The sequence below is a fragment of the Schistocerca gregaria genome, chromosome 5 (genome assembly GCF_023897955.1).
Source record: "Schistocerca gregaria isolate iqSchGreg1 chromosome 5, iqSchGreg1.2, whole genome shotgun sequence".
Taxonomy (NCBI): domain Eukaryota; kingdom Metazoa; phylum Arthropoda; class Insecta; order Orthoptera; family Acrididae; genus Schistocerca; species Schistocerca gregaria.
Window position 1 is genome coordinate 574,580,583 of NC_064924.1, and position 26,913 is coordinate 574,607,495.

The following is a 26,913-nucleotide window of genomic DNA, read 5'->3' on the forward strand; positions in this document are numbered from 1 at the left end:
AATTGCAGACCGCAAACTTTTGGTGGCCTGACGGTCGTCGCCGATCGTAAGGGCAAAACAGTCGAGAGATTTGGTGAACGGCAATGTGGACACTCCCAGCAGCAGCAGTGCGCCAAATCAATTATCTGGTCGAGGGCTGCAAGATTCAGTGTGATGAAGTGAGAATTCGGGGATAGCTCGCATATTCGAAGCTGCCGCCTTCTTAGCTCAGTGGTAGAGCACTGGTCTCGTAAACCAGGAGTCGTGAGTTCGAACCTCACAGAAGGCATCCATTTTTTTAACTTTCCTGCAACGTGCGGAGCTACCTCGAGCAATATCTATCACATGGCAGTACACTGAATGAAAGGGATGTTCTACAACCTATGACAAGTATTCTACTGGCCTAGGAGGTTTTCTGAATGCATAGGCAGAACAGTGGTTTGTATGCCTTTTGTAGTATAATGTCATTCGTTTATGAGCGTCGCTACAGTGTGCATGCACGTTAACCATGTGAAGGGGCATAAGCAGATGCTACCATTCTGCGAGATTCCTGCAGAATGTGTACGAATTAAGTTGATATAGATTGCACAAGTGAGCCAAAGTCGACGACTCCGTGGCGCAATCGGCTAGCGCGTTCGGCTGTTAACCGAAAGGTTGGTGGTTCGAGCCTACCCGGGGGCGAAATCGTTTTATCCGTCACCGAGGTGAGGACATACATCAACTTTGTTAGAGATACACAGCTAGTGTGGCAATTTGGCTGCGAAGGAGTGATGCCACAGATGCTTATACACATTCAGGCAGGTGGCACAGTAGGTAAAAACATGGCCCTACACAGACGTTCTACTGTTTTCCTATTTATTCACCATGTGTGACACTGCAGTGGAGCGACGCCCACTACAAAAGACGTTTTATTTACATTCAATTTCAGCGTATGCGTCGCGAGTGCCATATGACAGGGCCTGTCTCTCGATGTCGATTTGTATTTTGTGTCTCTTAAGTGTCGGTCTGCAGTAGGCCGCTGTTGGCCGAGCGACGTGCAGTCGCCTTACATGAAGCCCCATGGGCAACGCCAGTGCCACTGTGAACAACAGCAAACTGTAGCCAGAGAGTGGAGCCGAAAGGCGCATTTCGCAGTCGAGCCACGTTATCCCACAAGCTGTGCACTAGGACAAGAAATTGCAGACCGCAAACTTTTGGTGGCCTGACGGTCGTCGCCGATCGTAAGGGCGAAACAGTCGAGAGATTTGGTGAACGGCAATGTGGACACTCCCAGCAGCAGCAGTGCGCCAAATCAATTATCTGGTCGAGGGCTGCAAGATTCAGTGTGATGAATTGAGAATTCGGGGATAGCTCGCATATTCGAAGCTGCCGCCTTCTTAGCTCAGTGGTAGAGCACTGGTCTCGTAAACCAGGAGTCGTGAGTTCGAACCTCACAGAAGGCATCCATTTTTTTAACTTTCCTGCAACGTGCGGAGCTACCTCGAGCAATATCTATCACATGGCAGTACACTGAATGAAAGGGATGTTCTACAACCTATGACAAGTATTCTACTGGCCTAGGAGGTTTTCTGAATGCATAGGCAGAACAGTGGTTTGTATGCCTTTTGTAGTATAATGTCATTCGTTTATGAGCGTCGCTACAGTGTGCATGCACGTTAACCATGTGAAGGGGCATAAGCAGATGCTACCATTCTGCGAGATTCCTGCAGAATGTGTACGAATTAAGTTGATATAGATTGCACAAGTGAGCGAAAGTCGACGCCTCCGTGGCGCAATCGGCTAGCGCGTTCGGCTGTTAACCGAAAGGTTGGTGGTTCGAGCCCACCCGGGGGCGAAATCGTTTTATCCGTCACCGAGGTGAGGACATACATCAACTTTGTTAGAGATACACAGCTAGTGTGGCAATTTGGCTGCGAAGGAGTGATGCCACAGATGCTTATACACATTCAGGCAGGTGGCACAGTAGGTAAAAACATGGCCCTACACAGACGTTCTACTGTTTCCCTATTTATTCACCATGTGTGACACTGCAGTGTAGCGACGCCCACTACAAAAGACGTTTTATTTACATTCAATTTCAGCGTATACGTCGCGAGTGCCATATGACAGGGCCTGTCTCTCGATGTCGATTTGTTTTTTGTGTCTCTTAAGTGTCGGTCTGCAGTAGGCCGCTGTTGGCCGAGCGACGTGCAGTCGCCTTACATGAAGCCCCATGGGCAACGCCAGTGCCACTGTGAACAACAGCAAACTGTAGCCAGAGAGTGGAGCCGAAAGGCGCATTTCGCAGTCGAGCCACGTTATCCCACAAGCTGTGCACTAGGACAAGAAATTGCAGACCGCAAACTTTTGGTGGCCTGACGGTCGTCGCCGATCGTAAGGGCGAAACACTCGAGAGATTTGGTGAACGGCAATGTGGACACTCCCAGCAGCAGCAGTGCGCCAAATCAATTATCTGGTCAAGGGCTGCAAGATTCAGTGTGATGAATTGAGAATTCGGGGATAGCTCGCATATTCGAAGCTGCCGCCTTCTTAGCTCAGTGGTAGAGCACTGGTCTCGTAAACCAGGAGTCGTGAGTTCGAACCTCACAGAAGGCATCCATTTTTTTAACTTTCCTGCAACGTGCGGAGCTACCTCGAGCAATATCTATCACATGGCAGTACACTGAATGAAAGGGATGTTCTACAACCTATGACAAGTATTCTACTGGCCTAGGAGGTTTTCTGAATGCATAGGCAGAACAGTGGTTTGTATGCCTTTTGTAGTATAATGTCATTCGTTTATGAGCGTCGCTACAGTGTGCATGCACGTTAACCATGTGAAGGGGCATAAGCAGATGCTACCATTCTGCGAGATTCCTGCAGAATGTGTACGAATTAAGTTGATATAGATTGCACAAGTGAGCGAAAGTCGACGCCTCCGTGGCGCAATCGGCTAGCGCGTTCGGCTGTTAACCGAAAGGTTGGTGGTTCGAGCCCACCCGGGGGCGAAATCGTTTTATCCGTCACCGAGGTGAGGACATACATCAACTTTGTTAGAGATACACAGCTAGTGTGGCAATTTGGCTGCGAAGGAGTGATGCCACAGATGCTTATACACATTCAGGCAGGTGGCACAGTAGGTAAAAACATGGCCCTACACAGACGTTCTACTGTTTTCCTATTTATTCACCATGTGTGACACTGCAGTGGAGCGACGCCCACTACAAAAGACGTTTTATTTACATTCAATTTCAGCGTATGCGTCGCGAGTGCCATATGACAGGGCCTGTCTCTCGATGTCGATTTGTATTTTGTGTCTCTTAAGTGTCGGTCTGCAGTAGGCCGCTGTTGGCCGAGCGACGTGCAGTCGCCTTACATGAAGCCCCATGGGCAACGCCAGTGCCACTGTGAACAACAGCAAACTGTAGCCAGAGAGTGGAGCCGAAAGGCGCATTTCGCAGTCGAGCCACGTTATCCCACAAGCTGTGCACTAGGACAAGAAATTGCAGACCGCAAACTTTTGGTGGCCTGACGGTCGTCGCCGATCGTAAGGGCGAAACAGTCGAGAGATTTGGTGAACGGCAATGTGGACACTCCCAGCAGCAGCAGTGCGCCAAATCAATTATCTGGTCGAGGGCTGCAAGATTCAGTGTGATGAAGTGAGAATTCGGGGATAGCTCGCATATTCAAAGCTGCCGCCTTCTTAGCTCAGTGTTAGAGCACTGGTCTCGTAAACCAGGAGTCGTGAGTTCGAACCTCACAGAAGGCATCCATTTTTTCAACTTTCCTGCAACGTGCGGAGCTACCTCGAGCAATATCTATCACATGGCAGTACACTGAATGAAAGGGATGTTCTACAACCTATGACAAGTATTCTACTGGCCTAGGAGGTTTTCTGAATGCATAGGCAGAACAGTGGTTTGTATGCCTTTTGTAGTATAATGTCATTCGTTTATGAGCATCGCTACAGTGTGCATGCACGTTAACCATGTGGAGGGGCATAAGCAGATGCTACCATTCTGCGAGATTCCTGCAGAATGTGTACGAATTAAGTTGATATAGATTGCACAAGTGAGCGAAAGTCGACGCCTCCGTGGCGCAATCGGCTAGCGCGTTCGGCTGTTAACCGAAAGGTTGGTGGTTCGAGCCCACCCGGGGGCGAAATCGTTTTATCCGTCACCGAGGTGAGGACATACATCAACTTTGTTAGAGATACACAGCTAGTGTGGCAATTTGGCTGCGAAGGAGTGATGCCACAGATGCTTATACACATTCAGGCAGGTGGCACAGTAGGTAAAAACATGGCCCTACACAGACGTTCTACTGTTTTCCTATTTATTCACCATGTGTGACACTGCAGTGGAGCGACGCCCACTACAAAAGACGTTTTATTTACATTCAATTTCAGCGTATGCGTCGCGAGTGCCATATGACAGGGCCTGTCTCTCGATGTCGATTTGTATTTTGTGTCTCTTAAGTGTCGGTCTGCAGTAGGCCGCTGTTGGCCGAGCGACGTGCAGTCGCCTTACATGAAGCCCCATGGGCAACGCCAGTGCCACTGTGAACAACAGCAAACTGTAGCCAGAGAGTGGAGCCGAAAGGCGCATTTCGCAGTCGAGCCACGTTATCCCACAAGCTGTGCACTAGGACAAGAAATTGCAGACCGCAAACTTTTGGTGGCCTGACGGTCGTCGCCGATCGTAAGGGCGAAACAGTCGAGAGATTTGGTGAACGGCAATGTGGACACTCCCAGCAGCAGCAGTGCGCCAAATCAATTATCTGGTCGAGGGCTGCAAGATTCAGTGTGATGAAGTGAGAATTCGGGGATAGCTCGCATATTCAAAGCTGCCGCCTTCTTAGCTCAGTGTTAGAGCACTGGTCTCGTAAACCAGGAGTCGTGAGTTCGAACCTCACAGAAGGCATCCATTTTTTCAACTTTCCTGCAACGTGCGGAGCTACCTCGAGCAATATCTATCACATGGCAGTACACTGAATGAAAGGGATGTTCTACAACCTATGACAAGTATTCTACTGGCCTAGGAGGTTTTCTGAATGCATAGGCAGAACAGTGGTTTGTATGCCTTTTGTAGTATAATGTCATTCGTTTATGAGCATCGCTACAGTGTGCATGCACGTTAACCATGTGGAGGGGCATAAGCAGATGCTACCATTCTGCGAGATTCCTGCAGAATGTGTACGAATTAAGTTGATATAGATTGCACAAGTGAGCGAAAGTCGACGCCTCCGTGGCGCAATCGGCTAGCGCGTTCGGCTGTTAACCGAAAGGTTGGTGGTTCGAGCCCACCCGGGGGCGAAATCGTTTTATCCGTCACCGAGGTGAGGACATACATCAACTTTGTTAGAGATACACAGCTAGTGTGGCAATTTGGCTGCGAAGGAGTGATGCCACAGATGCTTATACACATTCAGGCAGGTGGCACAGTAGGTAAAAACATGGCCCTACACAGACGTTCTACTGTTTTCCTATTTATTCACCATGTGTGACACTGCAGTGGAGCGACGCCCACTACAAAAGACGTTTTATTTACATTCAATTTCAGCGTATGCGTCGCGAGTGCCATATGACAGGGCCTGTCTCTCGATGTCGATTTGTATTTTGTGTCTCTTAAGTGTCGGTCTGCAGTAGGCCGCTGTTGGCCGAGCGACGTGCAGTCGCCTTACATGAAGCCCCATGGGCAACGCCAGTGCCACTGTGAACAACAGCAAACTGTAGCCAGAGAGTGGAGCCGAAAGGCGCATTTCGCAGTCGAGCCACGTTATCCCACAAGCTGTGCACTAGGACAAGAAATTGCAGACCGCAAACTTTTGGTGGCCTGACTGTCGTCGCCGATCGTAAGGGCGAAACACTCGAGAGATTTGGAGAACGGCAATGTGGACACTCCCAGCACCAGCAGTGCGCCAAATCAATTATCTGGTCGAGGGCTGCAAGATTCAGTGTGATGAAGTGAGAATTCGGGGATAGCTCGCATATTCAAAGCTGCCGCCTTCTTAGCTCAGTGGTAGAGCACTGGTCTCGTAAACCAGGAGTCGTGAGTTCGAACCTCACAGAAGGCATCCACTTTTTTAACTTTCCTGCAACGTGCGGAGCTACCTCGAGCAATATCTATCACATGGCAGTACACTGAATGAAAGGGATGTTCTACAACCTATGACAAGTATTCTACTGGCCTAGGAGGTTTTCTGAATGCATAGGCAGAACAGTGGTTTGTATGCATTTTGTAGTATAATGTCATTCGTTTATGAGCGTCGCTACAGTGTGCATGCACGTTAACCATGTGAAGGGGCATAAGCAGATGCTACCATTCTGCGAGATTCCTGCAGAATGTGTACGAATTGCGTTGATATAGATTGCACAAGTGATCTAAAGTCGACGCCTCCGTGGCGCAATCGGCTAGCGCGTTCGGCTGTTAACCGAAAGGTTGGTGGTTCGAGCCCACCCGGGGGCGAAATCGTTTTATCCGTCACCGAGGTGAGGACATACATCAACTTTGTTAGAGATACACAGCTAGTGTGGCAATTTGGCTGCGAAGGAGTGATGCCACAGATGCTTATACACATTCAGGCAGGTGGCACAGTAGGTAAAAACATGGCCCTACACAGACGTTCTACTGTTTTCCTATTTATTCACCATGTGTGACACTGCAGTGGAGCGACGCCCACTACAAAAGACGTTTTATTTACATTCAATTTCAGCGTATGCGTCGCGAGTGCCATATGACAGGGCCTGTCTCTCGATGTCGATTTGTATTTTGTGTCTCTTAAGTGTCGGTCTGCAGTAGGCCGCTGTTGGCCGAGCGACGTGCAGTCGCCTTACATGAAGCCCCATGGGCAACGCCAGTGCCACTGTGAACAACAGCAAACTGTAGCCAGAGAGTGGAGCCGAAAGGCGCATTTCGCAGTCGAGCCACGTTATCCCACAAGCTGTGCACTAGGACAAGAAATTGCAGACCGCAAACTTTTGGTGGCCTGACGGTCGTCGCCGATCGTAAGGGCGAAACACTCGAGAGATTTGGTGAACGGCAATGTGGACACTCCCAGCAGCAGCAGTGCGCCAAATCAATTATCTGGTCGAGGGCTGCAAGATTCAGTGTGATGAAGTGAGAATTCGGGGATAGCTCGCATATTCAAGGCTGCCGCCTTCTTAGCTCAGTGGTAGAGCACTGGTCTCGTAAACCAGGAGTCGTGAGTTCGAACCTCACAGAAGGCATCCATTTTTTTAACTTTCCTGCAACGTGCGGAGCTACCTCGAGCAATATCTATCACATGGCAGTACACTGAATGAAAGGGATGTTCTACAACCTATGACAAGTATTCTACTGGCCTAGGAGGTTTTCTGAATGCATAGGCAGAACAGTGGTTTGTATGCATTTTGTAGTATAATGTCATTCGTTTATGAGCGTCGCTACAGTGTGCATGCACGTTAACCATGTGAAGGGGCATAAGCAGATGCTACCATTCTGCGAGATTCCTGCAGAATGTGTACGAATTAAGTTGATATAGATTGCACAAGTGAGCGAAAGTCGACGCCTCCGTGGCGCAATCGGCTAGCGCGTTCGGCTGTTAACCGAAAGGTTGGTGGTTCGAGCCCACCTGGGGGCGAAATCGTTTTATCCGTCACCGAGGTGAGGACATACATCAACTTTGTTAGAGATACACAGCTAGTGTGGCAATTTGGCTGCGAAGGAGTGATGCCACAGATGCTTATACATATTCAGGCAGGTGGCACAGTAGGTAAAAACATGGCCCTACACAGACGTTCTACTGTTTTCCTATTTATTCACCATGTGTGACACTGCAGTGGAGCGACGCCCACTACAAAAGACGTTTTATTTACATTCAATTTCAGCGTATGCGTCGCGAGTGCCATATGACAGGGCCTGTCTCTCGATGTCGATTTGTATTTTGTGTCTCTTAAGTGTCGGTCTGCAGTAGGCCGCTGTTGGCCGAGCGACGTGCAGTCGCCTTACATGAAGCCCCATGGGCAACGCCAGTGCCACTGTGAACAACAGCAAACTGTAGCCAGAGAGTGGAGCCGAAAGGCGCATTTCGCAGTCGAGCCACGTTATCCCACAAGCTGTGCACTAGGACAAGAAATTGCAGACCGCAAACTTTTGGTGGCCTGACGGTCGTCGCCGATCGTAAGGGCGAAACACTCGAGAGATTTGGAGAACGGCAATGTGGACACTCCCAGCAGCAGCAGTGCGCCAAATCAATTATCTGGTCGAGGGCTGCAAGATTCAGTGTGATGAAGTGAGAATTCGGGGATAGCTCGCATATTCAAGGCTTCTGCCTTCTTAGCTCAGTGGTAGAGCACTGGTCTCGTAAACCAGGAGTCGTGAGTTCGAACCTCACAGAAGGCATCCATTTTTTTAACTTTCCTGCAATGTGCGGAGCTACCTCGAGCAATATCTATCACATGGCAGTACACTGAATGAAAGGGATGTTCTACAACCTATGACAAGTATTCTACTGGCCTAGGAGGTTTTCTGAATGCATAGGCAGAACAGTGGTTTGTATGCATTTTGTAGTATAATGTCATTCGTTTATGAGCGTCGCTACAGTGTGCATGCACGTTAACCATGTGAAGGGGCATAAGCAGATGCTACCATTCCGCGAGATTCCTGCAGAATGTGTACGAATTGCGTTGATATAGGTTGCACAAGTGAGCCAAAGTCGACGCCTCCGTGGCGCAATCGGCTAGCGCGTTCGGCTGTTAACCGAAAGGTTGGTGGTTCGAGCCCACCCGGGGGCGAAATCGTTTTATCCGTCACCGAGGTGAGGACATACATCAACTTTGTTAGAGATACACAGCTAGTGTGGCAATTTGGCTGCGAAGGAGTGATGCCACAGATGCTTATACACATTCAGGCAGGTGGCACAGTAGGTAAAAACATGGCCCTACACAGACTTTCTACTGTTTTCCTATTTATTCACCATGTGTGACACTGCAGTGGAGCGACGCCCACTACAAAAGACGTTTTATTTACATTCAATTTCAGCGTATGCGTCGCGAGTGCCATATGACAGGGCCTGTCTCTCGATGTCGATTTGTATTTTGTGTCTCTTAAGTGTCGGTCTGCAGTAGGCCGCTGTTGGCCGAGCGACGTGCAGTCGCCATACATGAAGCCCCATGGGCAACGCCAGTGCCACTGTGAACAACAGCAAACTGTAGCCAGAGAGTGGAGCCGAAAGGCGCATTTCGCAGTCGAGCCACGTTATCCCACAAGCTGTGCACTAGGACAAGAAATTGCAGACCGCAAACTTTTGGTGGCCTGACGGTCGTCGCCGATCGTAAGGGCGAAACAGTCGAGAGATTTGGTGAACGGCAATGTGGACACTCCCAGCAGCAGCAGTGCGCCAAATCAATTATCTGGTCGAGGGCTGCAAGATTCAGTGTGATGAAGTGAGAATTCGGGGATAGCCCGCAAATTCATAGCTGTCGCCTTCTTAGCTCAGTGGTTGAGCACTGGTCTCGTAAACCAGGAGTCGTGAGTTCGATCCTCACAGAAGGCATCCATTTTTTTAACTTTCCTGCAACGTGCGGAGCTACCTCGAGCAATATCTATCACATGGCAGTACACTGAATGAAAGGGATGTTCTACAACCTATGACAAGTATTCTACTGGCCTAGGAGGTTTTCTGAATGCATAGGCAGAACAGTGGTTTGTATGCATTTTGTAGTATAATGTCATTCGTTTATGAGCGTCGCTACAGTGTGCATGCACGTTAACCATGTGAAGGGGCATAAGCAGATGCTACCATTCTGCGAGATTCCTGCAGAATGTGTACGAATTGCGTTGATATAGATTGCACAAGTGAGCCAAAGTCGACGCCTCCGTGGCGCAATCGGCTAGCGCGTTCGGCTGTTAACCGAAAGGTTGGTGGTTCGAGCCCACCTGGGGGCGAAATCGTTTTATCCGTCACCGAGGTGAGGACATACATCAACTTTGTTAGAGATACACAGCTAGTGTGGCAATTTGGCTGCGAAGGAGTGATGCCACAGATGCTTATACAGATTCAGGCAGGTGGCACAGTAGGTAAAAACATGGCCCTACACAGACGTTCTACTGTTTTCCTATTTATTCACCATGTGTGACACTGCAGTGGAGCGACGCCCACTACAAAAGACGTTTTATTTACATTCAATTTCAGCGTATGCGTCGCGAGTGCCATATGACAGGGCCTGTCTCTCGATGTCGATTTGTATTTTGTGTCTCTTAAGTGTCGGTCTGCAGTAGGCCGCTGTTGGCCGAGCGACGTGCAGTCGCCTTATATGAAGCCCCATGGGCAACGCCAGTGGCACTGTGAACAACAGCAAACTGTAGCCAGAGAGTGGAGCCGAAAGGCGCATTTCGCAGTCGAGCCACGTTATCCCACAAGCTGTGCACTAGGACAAGAAATTGCAGACCGCAAACTTTTGGTGGCCTGACGGTCGTCGCCGATCGTAAGGGCGAAACAGTCGAGAGATTTGGTGAACGGCAATGTGGACACTCCCAGCAGCAGCAGTGCGCCAAATCAATTATCTGGTCGAGGGCTGCAAGATTCAGTGTGATGAAGTGAGAATTCGGGGATAGCTCGCATATTCAAAGCTGCCGCCTTCTTAGCTCAGTGGTAGAGCACTGGTCTCGTAAACCAGGAGTCGTGAGTTCGAACCTCACAGAAGGCATCCATTTTTTTAACTTTCCTGCAACGTGCGGAGCTACCTCGAGCAATATCTATCACATGGCAGTACACTGAATGAAAGGGATGTTCTACAACCTATGACAAGTATTCTACTGGCCTAGGAGGTTTTCTGAATGCATAGGCAGAACAGTGGTTTGTATGCATTTTGTAGTATAATGTCATTCGTTTTTGAGCGTCGCTACAGTGTGCATGCACGTTAACCATGTGAACGGCATAAGCAGATGCTACCATTCTGCGAGATTCCTGCAGAATGTGTACGAATTAAGTTGATATAGATTGCACAAGTGAGCCAAAGTCGACGCCTCCGTGGCGCAATCGGCTAGCGCGTTCGGCTGTTAACCGAAAGGTTGGTGGTTCGAGCCCACCTGGGGGCGAAATCGTTTTATCCGTCACCGAGGTGAGGACATACATCAACTTTGTTAGAGATACACAGCAAGTGTGGCAATTTGGCTGCGACGGAGTGATGCCACAGATGCTTATACACATTCAGGCAGGTGGCACAGTAGGTAAAAACATGGCCCTACACAGACGTTCTACTGTTTTCCTATTTATTCACCATGTGTGACACTGCAGTGGAGCGACGCCCACTACAAAAGACGTTTTATTTGCATTCAATTTCAGCGTATGCGTCGCGAGTGCCATATGACAGGGCCTGTCTCTCGATGTCGATTTGTATTTTGTGTCTCTTAAGTGTCGGTCTGCAGTAGGCCGCTGTTGGCCGAGCGACGTGCAGTCGCCTTATATGAAGCCCCATGGGCAACGCCAGTGCCACTGTGAACAACAGCAAACTGTAGCCAGAGAGTGGCGCCGAAAGGCGCATTTCGCAGTCGAGCCACGTTATCCCACAAGCTGTGCACTAGGACAAGAAATTGCAGACCGCAAACTTTTGGTGGCCTGACGGTCGTCGCCGATCGTAAGGGCGAAACACTCGAGAGATTTGGTGAACGGCAATGTGGACACTCCCAGCAGCAGCAGTGCGCCAAATCAATTATCTGGTCGAGGGCTGCAAGATTCAGTGTGATGAAGTGAGAATTCGGGGATAGCTCGCATATTCAAAGCTGCCGCCTTCTTAGCTCAGTGGTAGAGCACTGGTCTCGTAAACCAGGAGTCGTGAGTTCGAACCTCACAGAAGGCATCCATTTTTTTAACTTTCCTGCAACGTGCGGAGCTACCTCGAGCAATATCTATCACATGGCAGTACACTGAATGAAAGGGATGTTCTACAACCTATGACAAGTATTCTACTGGCCTAGGAGGTTTTCTGAATGCATAGGCAGAACAGTGGTTTGTATGCATTTTGTAGTATAATGTCATTCGTTTATGAGCGTCGCTACAGTGTGCATGCACGTTAACCATGTGAAGGGGCATAAGCAGATGCTACCATTCTGCGAGATTCCTGCAGAATGTGTACGAATTAAGTTGATATAGATTGCACAAGTGAGCCAAAGTCGACGCCTCCGTGGCGCAATCGGCTAGCGCGTTCGGCTGTTAACCGAAAGGTTGGTGGTTCGAGCCCACCTGGGGGCGAAATCGTTTTATCCGTCACCGAGGTGAGGACATACATCAACTTTGTTAGAGATACACAGCAAGTGTGGCAATTTGGCTGCGACGGATTGATGCCACAGATGCTTATACACATTCAGGCAGGTGGCACAGTAGGTAAAAACATGGCCCTACACAGACGTTCTACTGTTTTCCTATTTATTCACCATGTGTGACACTGCAGTGGAGCGACGCCCACTACAAAAGACGTTTTATTTACATTCAATTTCAGCGTATGCGTCGCGAGTGCCATATGACAGGGCCTGTCTCTCGATGTCGATTTGTATTTTGTGTCTCTTAAGTGTCGGTCTGCAGTAGGCCGCTGTTGGCCGAGCGACGTGCAGTCGCCTTACATGAAGCCCCATGGGCAACGCCAGTGCCACTGTGAACAACAGCAAACTGTAGCCAGAGAGTGGAGCCGAAAGGCGCATTTCGCAGTCGAGCCACGTTATCCCACAAGCTGTGCACTAGGACAAGAAATTGCAGACCGCAAACTTTTGGTGGCCTGACGGTCGTCGCCGATCGTAAGGGCGAAACACTCGAGAGATTTGGAGAACGGCAATGTGGACACTCCCAGCAGCAGCAGTGCGCCAAATCAATTATCTGGTCGAGGGCTGCAAGATTCAGTGTGATGAAGTGAGAATTCGGGGATAGCTCGCATATTCAAAGCTGCCGCCTTCTTAGCTCAGTGGTAGAGCACTGGTCTCGTAAACCAGGAGTTGTGAGTTCGAACCTCACAGAAGGCATCCATTTTTTTAACTTTCCTGCAACGTGCGGAGCTACCTCGAGCAATATCTATCACATGGCAGTACACTGAATGAAAGGGATGTTCTACAACCTATGACAAGTATTCTACTGGCCTAGGAGGTTTTCTGAATGCATAGGCAGAACAGTGGTTTGTATGCATTTTGTAGTATAATGTCATTCGTTTATGAGCGTCGCTACAGTGTGCATGCACGTTAACCATGTGAAGGGGCATAAGCAGATGCTACCATTCTGCGAGATTCCTGCAGAATGTGTACGAATTAAGTTGATATAGATTGCACAAGTGAGCCAAAGTCGACGCCTCCGTGGCGCAATCGGCTAGCGCGTTCGGCTGTTAACCGAAAGGTTGGTGGTTCGAGCCCACCTGGGGGCGAAATCGTTTTATCCGTCACCGAGGTGAGGACATACATCAACTTTGTTAGAGATACACAGCAAGTGTGGCAATTTGGCTGCGACGGAGTGATGCCACAGATGATTATACACATTCAGGCAGGTGGCACAGTAGGTAAAAACATGGCCCTACACAGACGTTCTACTGTTTTCCTATTTATTCACCATGTGTGACACTGCAGTGGAGCGACGCCCACTACAAAAGACGTTTTATTTACATTCAATTTCAGCGTATGCGTCGCGAGTGCCATATGACAGGGCCTGTCTCTCGATGTCGATTTGTATTTTGTGTCTCTTAAGTGTCGGTCTGCAGTAGGCCGCTGTTGGCCGAGCGACGTGCAGTCGCCTTACATGAAGCCCCATGGGCAACGCCAGTGCCACTGTGAACAACAGCAAACTGTAGCCAGAGAGTGGAGCCGAAAGGCGCATTTCGCAGTCGAGCCACGTTATCCCACAAGCTGTGCACTAGGACAAGAAATTGCAGACCGCAAACTTTTGGTGGCCTGACGGTCGTCGCCGATCGTAAGGGCGAAACACTCGAGAGATTTGGAGAACGGCAATGTGGACACTCCCAGCAGCAGCAGTGCGCCAAATCAATTATCTGGTCGAGGGCTGCAAGATTCAGTGTGATGAAGTGAGAATTCGGGGATAGCTCGCATATTCAAAGCTGCCGCCTTCTTAGCTCAGTGGTAGAGCACTGGTCTCGTAAACCAGGAGTCGTGAGTTCGAACCTCACAGAAGGCATCCATTTTTTTAACTTTCCTGCAACGTGCGGAGCTACCTCGAGCAATATCTATCACATGGCAGTACACTGAATGAAAGGGATGTTCTACAACCTATGACAAGTATTCTACTGGCCTAGGAGGTTTTCTGAATGCATAGGCAGAACAGTGGTTTGTATGCATTTTGTAGTATAATGTCATTCGTTTATGAGCGTCGCTACAGTGTGCATGCACGTTAACCATGTGAAGGGGCATAATCAGATGCTACTATTCTGCGAGATTCCTGCAGAATGTGTACGAATTAAGTTGATATAGAGAGCACAAGTGAGCCAAAGTCGACGCCTCCGTGGCGCAATCGGCTAGCGCGTTCGGCTGTTAACCGAAAGGTTGGTGGTTCGAGCCCACCTGCGGGCGAAATCGTTTTATCCGTCACCGAGGTGAGGACATACATCAACTTTGTTAGAGATACACAGCTAGTGTGGCAATTTGGCTGCGAAGGAGTGATGCCACAGATGCTTATACACATTCAGGCAGGTGGCACAGTAGGTAAAAACATGGCCCTACACAGACGTTCTACTGTTTTCCTATTTATTCACCATGTGTGACACTGCAGTGGAGCGACGCCCACTACAAAAGACGTTTTATTTACATTCAATTTCAGCGTATGCGTCGCGAGTGCCATATGACAGGGCCTGTCTCTCGATGTCGATTTGTATGTTGTGTCTCTTAAGTGTCGGTCTGCAGTAGGCCGCTGTTGGCCGAGCGACGTGCAGTCGCCTTACATGAAGCCCCATGGGCAACGCCAGTGCCACTGTGAACAACAGCAAACTGTAGCCAGAGAGTGGAGCCGAAAGGCGCATTTCGCAGTCGAGCCACGTTATCCCACAAGCTGTGCACTAGGACAAGAAATTGCAGACCGCAAACTTTTGGTGGCCTGACGGTCGTCGCCGATCGTAAGGGCGAAACACTCGAGAGATTTGGTGAACGGCAATGTGGACACTCCCAGCAGCAGCCGTGCGCCAAATCAATTATCTGGTCGAGGGCTGCAAGATTCAGTGTGATGAAGTGAGAATTCGGGGATATCTCGCATATTCAAAGCTGCCGCCTTCTTAGCTCAGTGGTAGAGCACTGGTCTCGTAAACCAGCAGTCGTGAGTTCGAACCTCACAGAAGGCATCCATTTTTTTAACTTTCCTGCAACGTGCGGAGCTACCTCGAGCAATATCTATCACATGGCAGTACACTGAATGAAAGGGATGTTCTACAACCTATGACAAGTATTCTACTGGCCTAGGAGGTTTTCTGAATGCATAGGCAGAACAGTGGTTTGTATGCATTTTGTAGTATACTGTCATTCGTTTATGAGCGTCGCTACAGTGTGCATGCACGTTAACCATGTGAAGGGGCATAAGCAGATGCTACCATTCTGCGAGATTCCTGCAGAATGTGTACGAATTAAGTTGATATAGATTGCACAAGTGAGCCAAAGTCGACGCCTCCGTGGCGCAATCGGCTAGCGCGTTCGGCTGTTAACCGAAAGGTTGGTGGTTCGAGCCCACCTGGGGGCGAAGTCGTTTTATCCGTCACCGAGGTGAGGACATACACAACTTTGTTAGAGATACACAGCTAGTGTGGCAATTTGGCTGCGAAGGAGTGATGCCACAGATGCTTATACACATTCAGGCAGGTGGCACAGTAGGTAAAAACATGGCCCTACACAGACGTTCTACTGTTTTCCTATTTATTCACCATGTGTGACACTGCAGTAGAGCGACGCCCACTACAAAAGACGTTTTATTTACATTCAATTTCAGCGTATGCGTCGCGAGTGCCATATGACAGGGCCTGTCTCTCGATGTCGATTTGTATTTTGTGTCTCTTAAGTGTCGGTCTGCAGTAGGCCGCTGTTGGCCGAGCGACGTGCAGTCGCCTTATATGAAGCCCCATGGGCAACGCCAGTGCCACTGTGAACAACAGCAAACTGTAGCCAGAGAGTGGAGCCGAAAGGCGCATTTCGCAGTCGAGCCACGTTATCCCACAAGCTGTGCACTAGGACAAGAAATTGCAGACCGCAAACTTTTGGTGGCCTGACGGTCGTCGCCGATCGTAAGGGCGAAACAGTCGAGAGATTGCGAGAACGGCAAAGTGGACACTCCCAGCAGCAGCAGTGCGCCAAATCAATTATCTGGTCGAGGGCTGCAAGATTCAGTGTGATGAAGTGAGAATTCGGGGATAGCTCGCATATTCAAAGCTGCCGCCTTCTTAGCTCAGTGGTAGAGCACTTGCCTCGTAAACCAGGAGTCGTGAGTCCGAACCTCACAGAAAGCACCAATTTTTATAACTTTCCTGCAACGTGCGGAGCTACCTCGATCAATATCTATCACATGGCAGTACACTGAATGACAGGGATGTTCTACAGCCTACGACAAGTATTCTACTGGCCTAGGAGGTTTTCTGAATGCATAGGCAGAACAGTGGTTTGTATGCATTTTGTAGTATAATGTCATTCGTTTATGAGCGTCGCTACAGTGTGCATGCACGTTATCCATGTGAAGAGGCATAAGCAGATGCTACCATTCTGCGAGATTCCTGCAGAATGTGTACGAATTGCGTTGATATAGATTGCACAAGTGAGCCAAAGTCGACGCCTCCGTGGCGCAATCGGCTAGCGCGTTCGGCTTTTAACCGAAAGGTTGGTGGTTCGAGCCCACCCGGGGGCGAAATCGTTTTATCCGTCACCGAGGTGAGGACATACATCAACTTTGTTAGAGATACACAGCAAGTGTGGCAATTTGGCTGCGAAGGAGTGATGCCACAGATGCTTATACACATTCAGGCAGGTGGCACAGTAGGTAAAAACATGGCCCTACACAGACGTTCTACTGTTTTCCTATTTATTCACCATGTGTGACACTGCAGTGGAGCGACGCCCACTACAAAAGACGTTTTATTTACATTCAATTTCAGCGTATGCGTCGCGAGTGCCATATGACAGGGCCTGTCTCTCGATGTCGATTTGTATTTTGTGTCTCTTAAGTGTCGGTCTGCAGTAGGCCGCTGTTGGCCGAGCGACGTGCAGTCGCCTTACATGAAGCCCCATGGGCAACGCCAGTGCCACTGTGAACAACAGCAAACTGTAGCCAGAGAGTGGAGCCGAAAGGCGCATTTCGCAGTCGAGCCACGTTATCCCACAAGCTGTGCACTAGGACAAGAAATTGCAGACCGCAAACTTTTGGTGGCCTGACGGTCGTCGCCGATCGTAAGGGCGAAACACTCGAGAGATTTGGAGAACGGCAATGTGGACACTCCCAGCAGCAGCAGTGCGCCAAATCAATTATCTGGTCGAGGGCTGCAAGATTCAGTGTGATGAAGTGAGAATTCGGGGATAGCTCGCATATTCAAAGCTGCCGCCTTCTTAGCTCAGTGGTAGAGCACTGGTCTCGTAAACCAGGAGTCGTGAGTTCGAACCTCACAGAAGGCATCCATTTTTTTAACTTTCCTGCAACGTGCGGAGCTACCTCGAGCAATATCTATCACATGGCAGTACACTGAATGAAAGGGATGTTCTACAACCTATGACAAGTATTCTACTGGCCTAGGAGGTTTTCTGAATGCATAGGCAGAACAGTGGTTTGTATGCATTTTGTAGTATAATGTCATTCGTTTATGAGCGTCGCTACAGTGTGCATGCACGTTAACCATGTGAAGGGGCATAAGCAGATGCTACCATTCTGCGAGATTCCTGCAGAATGTGTACGAATTAGGTTGATATAGATTGCACAAGTGAGCCAAAGTCGACGCCTCCGTGGCGCAATCGGCTAGCGCGTTCGGCTGTTAACCGAAAGGTTGGTGGTTCGAGCCCACCCGGGGGCGAAATCGTTTTATCCGTCACCGAGGTGAGGACATACATCAACTTTGTTAGAGATACACAGCTAGTGTGGCAATTTGGCTGCGAAGGAGTGATGCAACAGATGCTTATACACATTCAGGCAGGTGGCACAGTAGGTAAAAGCATGGCCCTACACAGACGTTCTACTGTTTTCCTTTCCTATTTATTCACCATGTGTGACACTGCAGTGGAGCGACGCCCACTACAAAAGACGTATTATTTACATTCAATTTCAGCGTATGCGTCGCGAGTGCCATATGACAGGGCCTGTCTCTCGATGTCGATTTGTATTTTGTGTCTCTTAAGTGTCGGTCTGCAGTAGGCCGCTGTTGGCCGAGCGACGTGCAGTCGCCTTACATGAAGCCCCATGGGCAACGCCAGTGCCACTGTGAACAACAGCAAACTGTAGCCAGAGAGTGGAGCCGAAAGGCGCATTTCGCAGTCGAGCCACGTTATCCCACAAGCTGTGCACTAGGACAAGAAATTGCAGACCGCAAACTTTTGGTGGCCTGACGGTCGTCGCCGATCGTAAGGGCGAAACACTCGAGAGATTTGGAGAACGGCAATGTGGACACTCCCAGCAGCAGCAGTGCGCCAAATCAATTATCTGGTCGAGGGCTGCAAGATTCAGTGTGATGAAGTGAGAATTCGGGGATAGCTCGCATATTCAAAGCTGCCGCCTTCTTAGCTCAGTGGTAATTCCGCCGCCAGCGGCCGTGCTGTGCGGACGTGCGGTGCCGCTGTTGCGGTGTTTACATCGTCGCTGCGAGCGGCCGGCGCTGTGTGGCGAGTGCGCGCCTTCTGCGTTAGTCATAGTTCACGATAACATTTTTAGATTGACATAATGGATCAGACAACGCGACGCGATACTTTGAAGTTGATTTTCGATCCGAACTACACCCGACCGAAATCTTACGAAGTTGAGGCATTTATCGAAGAAACTTTTCAGATCAAAGTGGATGAGTTGATTGGAATACACCTGTCGATTGTCAGTCCGACTGTGTTCCTTAAGTTATCCAGTTCTGACAAGTGCGACCAAATTGTAGAAGCATGTGGTGGGGTGGCAAAATTCAAACATTCAGACGGACACATAGGGCAGGTCACGGTTTCGCGTGCCGGAATGGGAATACGAACGGTTCGAATCTTTGAGCTCCCCTTTGAAATAACGCCCGAGGAGATTAACAACAAACTGAGAGACTATGGCACCATTATCAGCAATGTCGCCGAAAAATGGTCTAGCTTGCACAAGTATCCAGTATTAAATGGAGTCAGGCAAGTTAAGATTGACATGCTGAAACATATCCCGTCGTATCTCTGGATTGGTGGATATAGAGCGATCATCATTTACGATGGCCAGCCGAGAACCTGCTCGGGCTGTGGTTCTACGCAACACGTCCGCGCGCAGTGTGTTCAACGGCGTGTGACGCAACTGCCGACTGGGGAGCGAGACCCGCCTAGTCAAATGGCCACGCTACCCGTGATGTACGCCGCCGCACTACGCAGTGAGGTCGCCCCAGACATGTGTATCGACACGGCGGTAGTTGCTTATACCGACGTTACCGATGGTAGCGTAGCCATGGATACTAGCAGCACAGAAGCTACAGGTCCAGCACACTCACAAGACGAGGAAACTGACAGGCGTGGAGAACAACACCAGGCTAAGACGGCAGAAGAAGGCATGTGCAAATCACTCGAAGAAGTCGGGCAACACAAAGAAGATACGGTTGCCACGTCGGAGGATAATGACCAGCAGCCTATAACTGTTTCACCAAAGAAACGGAAGAAACGTCGAATAGCCCGTCAGGGAGCAGCAGAAGCCGCGCCAATTCTGCGCGAAAAGGCGAAACAAATAGGCCAAGAACTGGCGGAGACGACACAGGCAACTCCTCTGGAAGATCGAACAATAAAAAAGAAGACTCGAAATGAGGACACAGACCCCGACCGTGGAATCCACATTCAAGACGGTACAGCTAGTCTGAAGGACCTTCCACTTGTACCCAACACGTACACGCGGGAAGTTACGTGCACGCGAGACTGGTCGGATGACATGGAGGAGCAAAGCCATGATGCAGAAATGGCTGACATAGCACAACGTTCAGGATGGACGGCACCCGACCGTCGACAGGATGTGTCCACCCGGCAACAAACCACCACCAAAGATACTCGTGCGGCAGATGATGATGCCGACTTCTTCTAAGTGGAGCAAGCATCCACTTCCCTTGGCAAACAGTACCCCACCTGACACGGTATAGTCGACATGACGGCTTTACAGGCGTACAGAATTGCAACCTTGAATATAAATAAAATTAGCAGCACCCTCAATCTGAGAAATCTCCAAGATTTTCTGTACGCCGCTGATATTGACATCTTAATGCTGCAAGAAGTAACGGCTATCCGTTTGGACGACATCACTGGCTACAACGCCGTCATCAATCCTGGCAATGACAATAGCCTCGGCACAGCGATTATGACTAAAGAGGGGATCCTACTTACAGACGTGGCGCAACTGCCTAACAGTAGAGGTCTCGCTGTCACGATAAACAACACCAGGTTTATCAACATATATGCCCCGTCAGGAACCGGAAACAAGCGCCGCAGGGCCGAATTTTTCAAAGAGGACATCGCCCCCCTTTTCGCGGTGCGATTTGACCAAATAATTTTTGCGGGTGACTTTAATTGCGTGCTGAGTCCCAAGGATCAGACGCCAAATTTTAACAAATCTCTGGAGCTGGAGGACATCGTCAGAGACTTCCAACTGTTTGATACTTGGGAACTAAAACACGGTGATAGGCTAGGTTTCACCTATATCACCAGCCATTCTGCCAGTCGTATCGACAGAATTTACGCAACATCCAATTTAAGGAGACACGTTTTACAGTCTGAGCTATGGCCCACGATTTTCTCTGATCATATCGCGTACATATGTACGATAAATTTAGAGAAACAAGGCACTTACAGGGCGAGAGGTCAGTGGAAGCTAAACGTTACTCATCTTCCGGATCCTGGATGTCACGCCGCCTTCCACACCACTTGGGCAGAATGTGAAAGGAAGTTCCACTTGTACGGCACGGCGCTGAATTGGTGGCTAAACTGCGCGAAGCCCGCAATAATAAAGACAATGAAAACTTACTCCCGTGAAAAAGTCGCCTGGCGGAAGCGGACAGTAGAGTTTTACTTCAGCTGTCTGAGAGACTTGTGCGTTCGTGATGCTACAGTCATAACAAATTATGGGCAAATCAACAGAATAAAAGCAAAATTGCTCAACCTGCAGAGACACCATCTCGAAGGCTGTAAAATACGAACGCGTTTGCAGAACGGTACACGAGAAGAAACAACATCGATGTACCACATTCTCCAAGAGAACAAAAGACAAAAACTTAAAATTCTGACGGAACTCAAAACTTCAGACGGGAGACTCTTGACAGATCAAGCTGCAATACGAGACGAGATCCATCGACACTTTAGTGAATTGCTGGCCAATACACAGACAGATGAAACGGCGCAGCAAGCTCTCACTGCTAGGATGACAGAGCGACTCACTCCAGAAGAAGCTGATGTGCTCGCAGCGAGAATAACGGACGAAGACGTCGAAGATGCCATCTCGAAGAGCCCAAAGAACAAATCACCTGGACCAGATGGGCTACCCGCTGAATTTTATCAAACTTTTCGCGAACAAATAATTGTTAAATTGACACTCGTATGCAATGAAATACTAAATGCGGACACTGACCTTCCGAAGGAATTCTGTGAAGGTACAGTGGTCTTAGTCCCCAAAACACCAGGAGGCAAAACCGTGGAGAATCTTCGACCCATAACACTTCTCAATAGTGATTATAAAATCTTCGCCCGTATCATGATGCAAAGGTTCAATTCTGTTATTCGTACAGTGACAGGAGCCTACCAGACAAGTGTGGGAAAGGACAGAACGATATTTCAGACCTTATGCGACTACAGAGACATTATAGCGATATCGGAAGCCTGCAACATTCGCTGTGCTCTGATGTCGCTTGACTTTGAAAAAGCTTTTGATAAAGTTAATCATTCGTACCTGCTCCGGTGTATGACATCCATGCACTTCCCCCAGAAAATTATTGCCTCCGTGAAAAACATACTGACGAATAGCACGTCAAGAATCAGTGTCAACGGACAACTCAGTCACCCGATCAATATTCAGAGTTCGGTAAGACAAGGTTGCCCAATGTCCATGACGCTTTTCGCGATTGCGCTTGAACCTCTCTTAGTATCTCTGACTCGGCAACTCCGTGGATTACATATACACGGACAGAAGATCATATGTCAAGCCTACGCGGACGATGTAGGGGTACTTGTGACTGACGAAAGAGAGGTGGAAACAGTACTTGAAGTTGTGGCGACCTACGAAATGGCGTCAGGAGCTAAACTCAACCGCAATAAATCTGGTATTATGAATCTTGGTCGGGGTATAGAGATCAGAGCCGCTGGAAGTATCAACACTGTGGAAAAAATCAAATGCCTTGGAATAGAATATACGAGTAATATCCGCCGCACGGCCGCTCTCAATTATCGAAAATTACTTGCCACATTACGGGCAAGCATAAAACAACACAGCTTGCGTAATTTAAACGTAATACAAAAAGTGCAACTGGCCAATACATACATCACTTCCAAAGTCAACTATGTTGCTCAAGTGCTGCCTCTGCCACGAACCATTGCACACCAAATGCAAGCAGCGCTTGGTTATTTTGTCAGCAGAGGTCAGATATTTAAGGTTTCATATGATACCTTGACGCTACCGACACGCAATGGAGGGCTACAACTGACAGACATCTACCTTAAAGCGCAAGCGCTATACGTTAGCAAAACTTATAAACAGTGGCAACGATCACCGCGGACCTTAGTGGCTCATCTCTTACGTGAAATCACCCCAGTCAGCAGAGATCCACCAATCGATGTGCATCACATCTCCCACGAGCTGTACCACTATAAACACTTTCTGGTGGAATACAGCTATGTACGCCATAGAATACCGGAGAAGGACATATATCGGGTTAAGGAGGTTTACAACACCTTGCTGGAAGGAAAATTGCGCAATCGAATAGAAAACAAGTTTCGACATTATAATTGGAAAAACATATGGGACAACATATCTGACCCCCATCTACCATCCAATGTGCGATCGACGTGGTACCTCGCAGTCAATAGAAAAATCCCAACCAACTCCAAACTGCACGCGATACGTCTGGCACACACACCAAACTGTTCCAGCTGCAATGTCGTCGACACTGCAGAACATCGCTTCGTCTGTGAAGATGTGAAACACGTGTGGAATCTCTTCAGGCAAAAACTAGCACATGTGCTACGTACGTCACCTAACACAATTTCACCGACACACGTCCTTCTGCCTGATGACGTGCCATATCCTAACACTAAAAGAAGGTCAGCCAACTGGCTCAAAGGACTGACAGTCCATTACATCTCAACGGCTATGACGAAAAGTGAAGCAGATTATTGGATGTACCTGATGACAGAACATCAAAAGCTCGAACGACAAATGAAATACAAAGACAACTACGCAAATTTTTTGAACCGAACATTGTCTCACCGACAGAGCTGAAGAACGATCAAACGACATGTTGTTCAACCTCAGGATTCCTTTTTTTTTTTCCTTTATGAAATTATCTATTAAGCTTCTCATTCATTTTACGCCAACAAGGTGGCTATTTCGTTTATCCTTCGCCCTCGTGTCACAGCACTAATAGGTCGCTGACACACACATGAGAAGCCATCAGGCTGAAGTAAGCCTGGCTCTCCTATAAAAATCGCTCCCACACAACGATGGAAGAATGTAACAGAACTATTTGATTTCCATAACCCCAAAAGAAGGGATTTTATTTACTTGTATACATTTACTTCGTCACTCACCTATCTCATATGGACCAAACATAAAAAATAAAAAAAAAAACAACAAATAGAACCTAAAAATCAACAAAATACAAACAAAGTAAAAAAAAAACAAAGTGTGCATGCACGTTAACCATGTGAAGGGGCATAAGCAGATGCTACCATTCTGCGAGATTCCTGCAGAATGTGTACGAATTGCGTTGATATAGATTGCACAAGTGAGCCAAAGTCGACGCCTCCGTGGCGCAATCGGCTAGCGCGTTCGGCTGTTAACCGAAAGGTTGGTGGTTCGAGCCCACCCGGGGGCGAAATCGTTTTATCCGTCACCGAGGTGAGGACATACATCAACTTTGTTAGAGATACACAGCTAGTGTGGCAATTTGGCTGCGAAGGAGTGATGCCACAGATGCTTATACACATTCAGGCAGGTGGCACAGTAGGTAAAAACATGGCCCTACACAGACGTTCTACTGTTTTCCTATTTATTCACCATGTGTGACACTGCAGTGGAGCGACGCCCACTACAAAAGACGTTTTATTTACATTCAATTTCAGCGTATGCGTCGCGAGTGCCATATGACTGGGCCTGTCTCTCGATGTCGATTTGTATTTTGTGTCTCTTAAGTGTCGGTCTGCAGTAGGCCGCTGTTGGCCGAGCGACGTGCAGTCGCCTTACATGAAGCCCCATGGGCAACGCCAGTGCCACTGTGAACAACAGCAAACTGTAGCCAGAGAGTGGAGCCGAAAGGCGCATTTCGCAGTCGAGCCACGTTATCCCACAAGCTGTGCACTAGGACAAGAAATTGCAGACCGCAAACTTTTGGTGGCCTGACGGTCGTCGCCGATCGTAAGGGCGAAACAGTCGAGAGATTTGGAGAACGGCAATGTGGACACTCCCAGCAGCAGCAGTGCGCCAAATCAATTATCTGGTCGAGGGCTGCAAGACTCAGTGTGATGAAGTGAGAATTCAGGGATAGCCCGCAAATTGAAAGCTGCCGCCTTCTTAGCTCAGTGGTAGAGCACTGGTCTCGTAAACCAGGAGTCGTGAGTTCGAACCTCACAGAAGGCATCCATTTTTTTTAACTTTCCTGCAACGTGCGGAGCTACCTCGAGCAATATCTATCACATGGCAGTACACTGAATGAAAGGGATGTTCTACAACCTATGACAAGTATTCTACTGGCCTAGGAGGTTTTCTGAATGCATAGGCAGAACAGTGGTTTGTATGCATTTTGTAGTATAATGTCATTCGTTTATGAGCGTCGCTACAGTGTGCATGCACGTTAACCATGTGAAGGGGCATAAGCAGATGCTACCATTCTGCGAGATTCCTGCAGAATGTGTACGAATTGCGTTGATATAGATTGCACAAGTGAGCCAAAGTCGACGCCTCCGTGGCGCAATCGGCTAGCGCGTTCGGCTGTTAACCGAAAGGTTGGTGGTTCGAGCCCACCCGGGGGCAAAATCGTTTTATCCGTCACCGAGGTGAGGACATACATAAACTTTGTTAGAGATACACAACTAGTGTGGCAATTTGGCTGCGAAGGAGTGATGCCACAGATGCTTATACACATTCAGGCAGGTGGCACAGTAGGTAAAAACATGGCCCTACACAGACGTTCTACTGTTTTCCTATTTATTCACCATGTGTGACACTGCAGTGGAGCGACGCCCACTACAAAAGACGTTTTATTTACATTCAATTTCAGCGTATGCGTCGCGAGTGCCATATGACAGGGCCTGTCTCTCGATGTCGATTTGTATTTTGTGTCTCTTAAGTGTCGGTCTGCAGTAGGCCGCTGTTGGCCGAGCGACGTGCAGTCGCCTTACATGAAGCCCCATGGGCAACGCCAGTGCCACTGTGAACAACAGCAAACTGTAGCCAGAGAGTGGAGCCGAAAGGCGCATTTCGCAGTCGAGCCACGTTATCCCACAAGCTGTGCACTAGGACAAGAAATTGCAGACCGCAAACTTTTGGTGGCCTGACGGTCGTCGCCGATCGTAAGGGCGAAACACTCGAGAGATTTGGAGAACGGCAATGTGGACACTCCCAGCAGCAGCAGTGCGCCAAATCAATTATCTGGTCGAGGGCTGCAAGATTCAGTGTGATGAAGTGAGAATTCGGGGATAGCTCGCATATTCAAAGCTGCCGCCTTCTTAGCTCAGTGGTAGAGCACTGGTCTCGTAAGCCAGGAGTCGTGACTTCGAACCTCACAGAAGGCATCCATTTTTTTAACTTTCCTGCAACGTGCGGAGCTACCTCGAGCAATATCTATCACATGGCAGTACACTGAATGAAAGGGATGTTCTACAACCTATGACAAGTATTCTACTGGCCTAGGAGGTTTTCTGAATGCATAGGCAGAACAGTGGTTTGTATGCATTTTGTAGTATAATGTCATTCGTTTATGAGCGTCGCTACAGTGTGCATGCACGTTAACCATGTGAAGGGGCATAAGCAGATGCTACCTTTCTGCGAGATTCCTGCAGAATGTGTACGAATTGCGTTGATATAGATTGCACAAGTGAGCCAAAGTCGACGCCTCCGTGGCGCAATCGGCTAGCGCGTTCGGCTGTTAACCGAAAGGTTGGTGGTTCGAGCCCACCTGGGGGCGAAATCGTTTTATCCGTCACCGAGGTGAGGACATACATCAACTTTGTTAGAGATACACAGCTAGTGGGGCAATTTGGCTGCGAAGGAGTGATGCCACAGATGCTTATACACATTCAGGCAGGTGGCACAGTAGGTAAAAACATGGCCCTACACAGACGTTCTACTGTTTTCCTATTTATTCACCATGTGTGACACTGCAGTGGAACGACGCCCACTACAAAAGACGTTTTATTTACATTCAATTTCAGCGTATGCGTCGCGAGTGCCATATGACAGGGCCTGTCTCTCGATGTCGATTTGTATTTTGTGTCTCTTAAGTGTCGGTCTGCAGTAGGCCGCTGTTGGCCGAGCGACGTGCAGTCGCCTTACATGAAGCCCCATGGGCAACGCCAGTGCCACTGTGAACAACAGCAAACTGTAGCCAGAGAGTGGAGCCGAAAGGCGCATTTC

At 48.8% G+C, this 26,913-nt stretch overlaps 36 non-coding genes across 36 annotated transcripts; all 36 read left to right on the top strand.

The window, feature by feature from the left end:
• Positions 1-196: 196 nt before the first annotated feature.
• Positions 197-268, top strand: Trnat-cgu (transfer RNA threonine (anticodon CGU)). Its single transcript has one exon. It is a non-coding gene; the product is annotated as a tRNA-Thr (tRNA).
• Positions 269-586: 318 nt separating this feature from the next.
• Trnan-guu (transfer RNA asparagine (anticodon GUU)) lies at positions 587-660 on the top strand. The gene has a single exon. It is a non-coding gene; the product is annotated as a tRNA-Asn (tRNA).
• A 689-nt stretch (positions 661-1,349) lies between these two features.
• Positions 1,350-1,421, top strand: Trnat-cgu (transfer RNA threonine (anticodon CGU)). The gene has a single exon. It is a non-coding gene; the product is annotated as a tRNA-Thr (tRNA).
• Positions 1,422-1,739: 318 nt separating this feature from the next.
• On the top strand, positions 1,740-1,813 carry Trnan-guu (transfer RNA asparagine (anticodon GUU)). The gene has a single exon. It is a non-coding gene; the product is annotated as a tRNA-Asn (tRNA).
• Positions 1,814-2,502: 689 nt separating this feature from the next.
• Trnat-cgu (transfer RNA threonine (anticodon CGU)) lies at positions 2,503-2,574 on the top strand. Its single transcript has one exon. It is a non-coding gene; the product is annotated as a tRNA-Thr (tRNA).
• Positions 2,575-2,892: 318 nt separating this feature from the next.
• Positions 2,893-2,966, top strand: Trnan-guu (transfer RNA asparagine (anticodon GUU)). The gene has a single exon. It is a non-coding gene; the product is annotated as a tRNA-Asn (tRNA).
• A 689-nt stretch (positions 2,967-3,655) lies between these two features.
• Trnat-cgu (transfer RNA threonine (anticodon CGU)) lies at positions 3,656-3,727 on the top strand. Its single transcript has one exon. It is a non-coding gene; the product is annotated as a tRNA-Thr (tRNA).
• A 318-nt stretch (positions 3,728-4,045) lies between these two features.
• Positions 4,046-4,119, top strand: Trnan-guu (transfer RNA asparagine (anticodon GUU)). Its single transcript has one exon. It is a non-coding gene; the product is annotated as a tRNA-Asn (tRNA).
• Positions 4,120-4,808: 689 nt separating this feature from the next.
• Positions 4,809-4,880, top strand: Trnat-cgu (transfer RNA threonine (anticodon CGU)). The gene has a single exon. It is a non-coding gene; the product is annotated as a tRNA-Thr (tRNA).
• Positions 4,881-5,198: 318 nt separating this feature from the next.
• Trnan-guu (transfer RNA asparagine (anticodon GUU)) lies at positions 5,199-5,272 on the top strand. The gene has a single exon. It is a non-coding gene; the product is annotated as a tRNA-Asn (tRNA).
• Positions 5,273-5,961: 689 nt separating this feature from the next.
• Trnat-cgu (transfer RNA threonine (anticodon CGU)) lies at positions 5,962-6,033 on the top strand. Its single transcript has one exon. It is a non-coding gene; the product is annotated as a tRNA-Thr (tRNA).
• A 318-nt stretch (positions 6,034-6,351) lies between these two features.
• Trnan-guu (transfer RNA asparagine (anticodon GUU)) lies at positions 6,352-6,425 on the top strand. Its single transcript has one exon. It is a non-coding gene; the product is annotated as a tRNA-Asn (tRNA).
• A 689-nt stretch (positions 6,426-7,114) lies between these two features.
• Positions 7,115-7,186, top strand: Trnat-cgu (transfer RNA threonine (anticodon CGU)). Its single transcript has one exon. It is a non-coding gene; the product is annotated as a tRNA-Thr (tRNA).
• A 318-nt stretch (positions 7,187-7,504) lies between these two features.
• Trnan-guu (transfer RNA asparagine (anticodon GUU)) lies at positions 7,505-7,578 on the top strand. The gene has a single exon. It is a non-coding gene; the product is annotated as a tRNA-Asn (tRNA).
• Positions 7,579-8,267: 689 nt separating this feature from the next.
• Positions 8,268-8,339, top strand: Trnat-cgu (transfer RNA threonine (anticodon CGU)). Its single transcript has one exon. It is a non-coding gene; the product is annotated as a tRNA-Thr (tRNA).
• Positions 8,340-8,657: 318 nt separating this feature from the next.
• Trnan-guu (transfer RNA asparagine (anticodon GUU)) lies at positions 8,658-8,731 on the top strand. Its single transcript has one exon. It is a non-coding gene; the product is annotated as a tRNA-Asn (tRNA).
• Positions 8,732-9,420: 689 nt separating this feature from the next.
• On the top strand, positions 9,421-9,492 carry Trnat-cgu (transfer RNA threonine (anticodon CGU)). The gene has a single exon. It is a non-coding gene; the product is annotated as a tRNA-Thr (tRNA).
• Positions 9,493-9,810: 318 nt separating this feature from the next.
• Positions 9,811-9,884, top strand: Trnan-guu (transfer RNA asparagine (anticodon GUU)). The gene has a single exon. It is a non-coding gene; the product is annotated as a tRNA-Asn (tRNA).
• A 689-nt stretch (positions 9,885-10,573) lies between these two features.
• Trnat-cgu (transfer RNA threonine (anticodon CGU)) lies at positions 10,574-10,645 on the top strand. The gene has a single exon. It is a non-coding gene; the product is annotated as a tRNA-Thr (tRNA).
• Positions 10,646-10,962: 317 nt separating this feature from the next.
• On the top strand, positions 10,963-11,036 carry Trnan-guu (transfer RNA asparagine (anticodon GUU)). The gene has a single exon. It is a non-coding gene; the product is annotated as a tRNA-Asn (tRNA).
• A 689-nt stretch (positions 11,037-11,725) lies between these two features.
• Positions 11,726-11,797, top strand: Trnat-cgu (transfer RNA threonine (anticodon CGU)). The gene has a single exon. It is a non-coding gene; the product is annotated as a tRNA-Thr (tRNA).
• Positions 11,798-12,115: 318 nt separating this feature from the next.
• Trnan-guu (transfer RNA asparagine (anticodon GUU)) lies at positions 12,116-12,189 on the top strand. The gene has a single exon. It is a non-coding gene; the product is annotated as a tRNA-Asn (tRNA).
• Positions 12,190-12,878: 689 nt separating this feature from the next.
• Trnat-cgu (transfer RNA threonine (anticodon CGU)) lies at positions 12,879-12,950 on the top strand. The gene has a single exon. It is a non-coding gene; the product is annotated as a tRNA-Thr (tRNA).
• Positions 12,951-13,268: 318 nt separating this feature from the next.
• Trnan-guu (transfer RNA asparagine (anticodon GUU)) lies at positions 13,269-13,342 on the top strand. Its single transcript has one exon. It is a non-coding gene; the product is annotated as a tRNA-Asn (tRNA).
• A 689-nt stretch (positions 13,343-14,031) lies between these two features.
• Trnat-cgu (transfer RNA threonine (anticodon CGU)) lies at positions 14,032-14,103 on the top strand. Its single transcript has one exon. It is a non-coding gene; the product is annotated as a tRNA-Thr (tRNA).
• A 318-nt stretch (positions 14,104-14,421) lies between these two features.
• On the top strand, positions 14,422-14,495 carry Trnan-guu (transfer RNA asparagine (anticodon GUU)). Its single transcript has one exon. It is a non-coding gene; the product is annotated as a tRNA-Asn (tRNA).
• A 689-nt stretch (positions 14,496-15,184) lies between these two features.
• On the top strand, positions 15,185-15,256 carry Trnat-cgu (transfer RNA threonine (anticodon CGU)). The gene has a single exon. It is a non-coding gene; the product is annotated as a tRNA-Thr (tRNA).
• A 318-nt stretch (positions 15,257-15,574) lies between these two features.
• Trnan-guu (transfer RNA asparagine (anticodon GUU)) lies at positions 15,575-15,648 on the top strand. The gene has a single exon. It is a non-coding gene; the product is annotated as a tRNA-Asn (tRNA).
• Positions 15,649-16,726: 1,078 nt separating this feature from the next.
• Positions 16,727-16,800, top strand: Trnak-uuu (transfer RNA lysine (anticodon UUU)). The gene has a single exon. It is a non-coding gene; the product is annotated as a tRNA-Lys (tRNA).
• Positions 16,801-17,489: 689 nt separating this feature from the next.
• Positions 17,490-17,561, top strand: Trnat-cgu (transfer RNA threonine (anticodon CGU)). Its single transcript has one exon. It is a non-coding gene; the product is annotated as a tRNA-Thr (tRNA).
• A 318-nt stretch (positions 17,562-17,879) lies between these two features.
• Positions 17,880-17,953, top strand: Trnan-guu (transfer RNA asparagine (anticodon GUU)). The gene has a single exon. It is a non-coding gene; the product is annotated as a tRNA-Asn (tRNA).
• Positions 17,954-24,083: 6,130 nt separating this feature from the next.
• Positions 24,084-24,157, top strand: Trnan-guu (transfer RNA asparagine (anticodon GUU)). The gene has a single exon. It is a non-coding gene; the product is annotated as a tRNA-Asn (tRNA).
• Positions 24,158-24,846: 689 nt separating this feature from the next.
• Positions 24,847-24,918, top strand: Trnat-cgu (transfer RNA threonine (anticodon CGU)). Its single transcript has one exon. It is a non-coding gene; the product is annotated as a tRNA-Thr (tRNA).
• A 319-nt stretch (positions 24,919-25,237) lies between these two features.
• Trnan-guu (transfer RNA asparagine (anticodon GUU)) lies at positions 25,238-25,311 on the top strand. The gene has a single exon. It is a non-coding gene; the product is annotated as a tRNA-Asn (tRNA).
• Positions 25,312-26,000: 689 nt separating this feature from the next.
• Trnat-cgu (transfer RNA threonine (anticodon CGU)) lies at positions 26,001-26,072 on the top strand. The gene has a single exon. It is a non-coding gene; the product is annotated as a tRNA-Thr (tRNA).
• Positions 26,073-26,390: 318 nt separating this feature from the next.
• Trnan-guu (transfer RNA asparagine (anticodon GUU)) lies at positions 26,391-26,464 on the top strand. Its single transcript has one exon. It is a non-coding gene; the product is annotated as a tRNA-Asn (tRNA).
• The last annotated feature ends 449 nt before the right edge of the window (positions 26,465-26,913 follow it).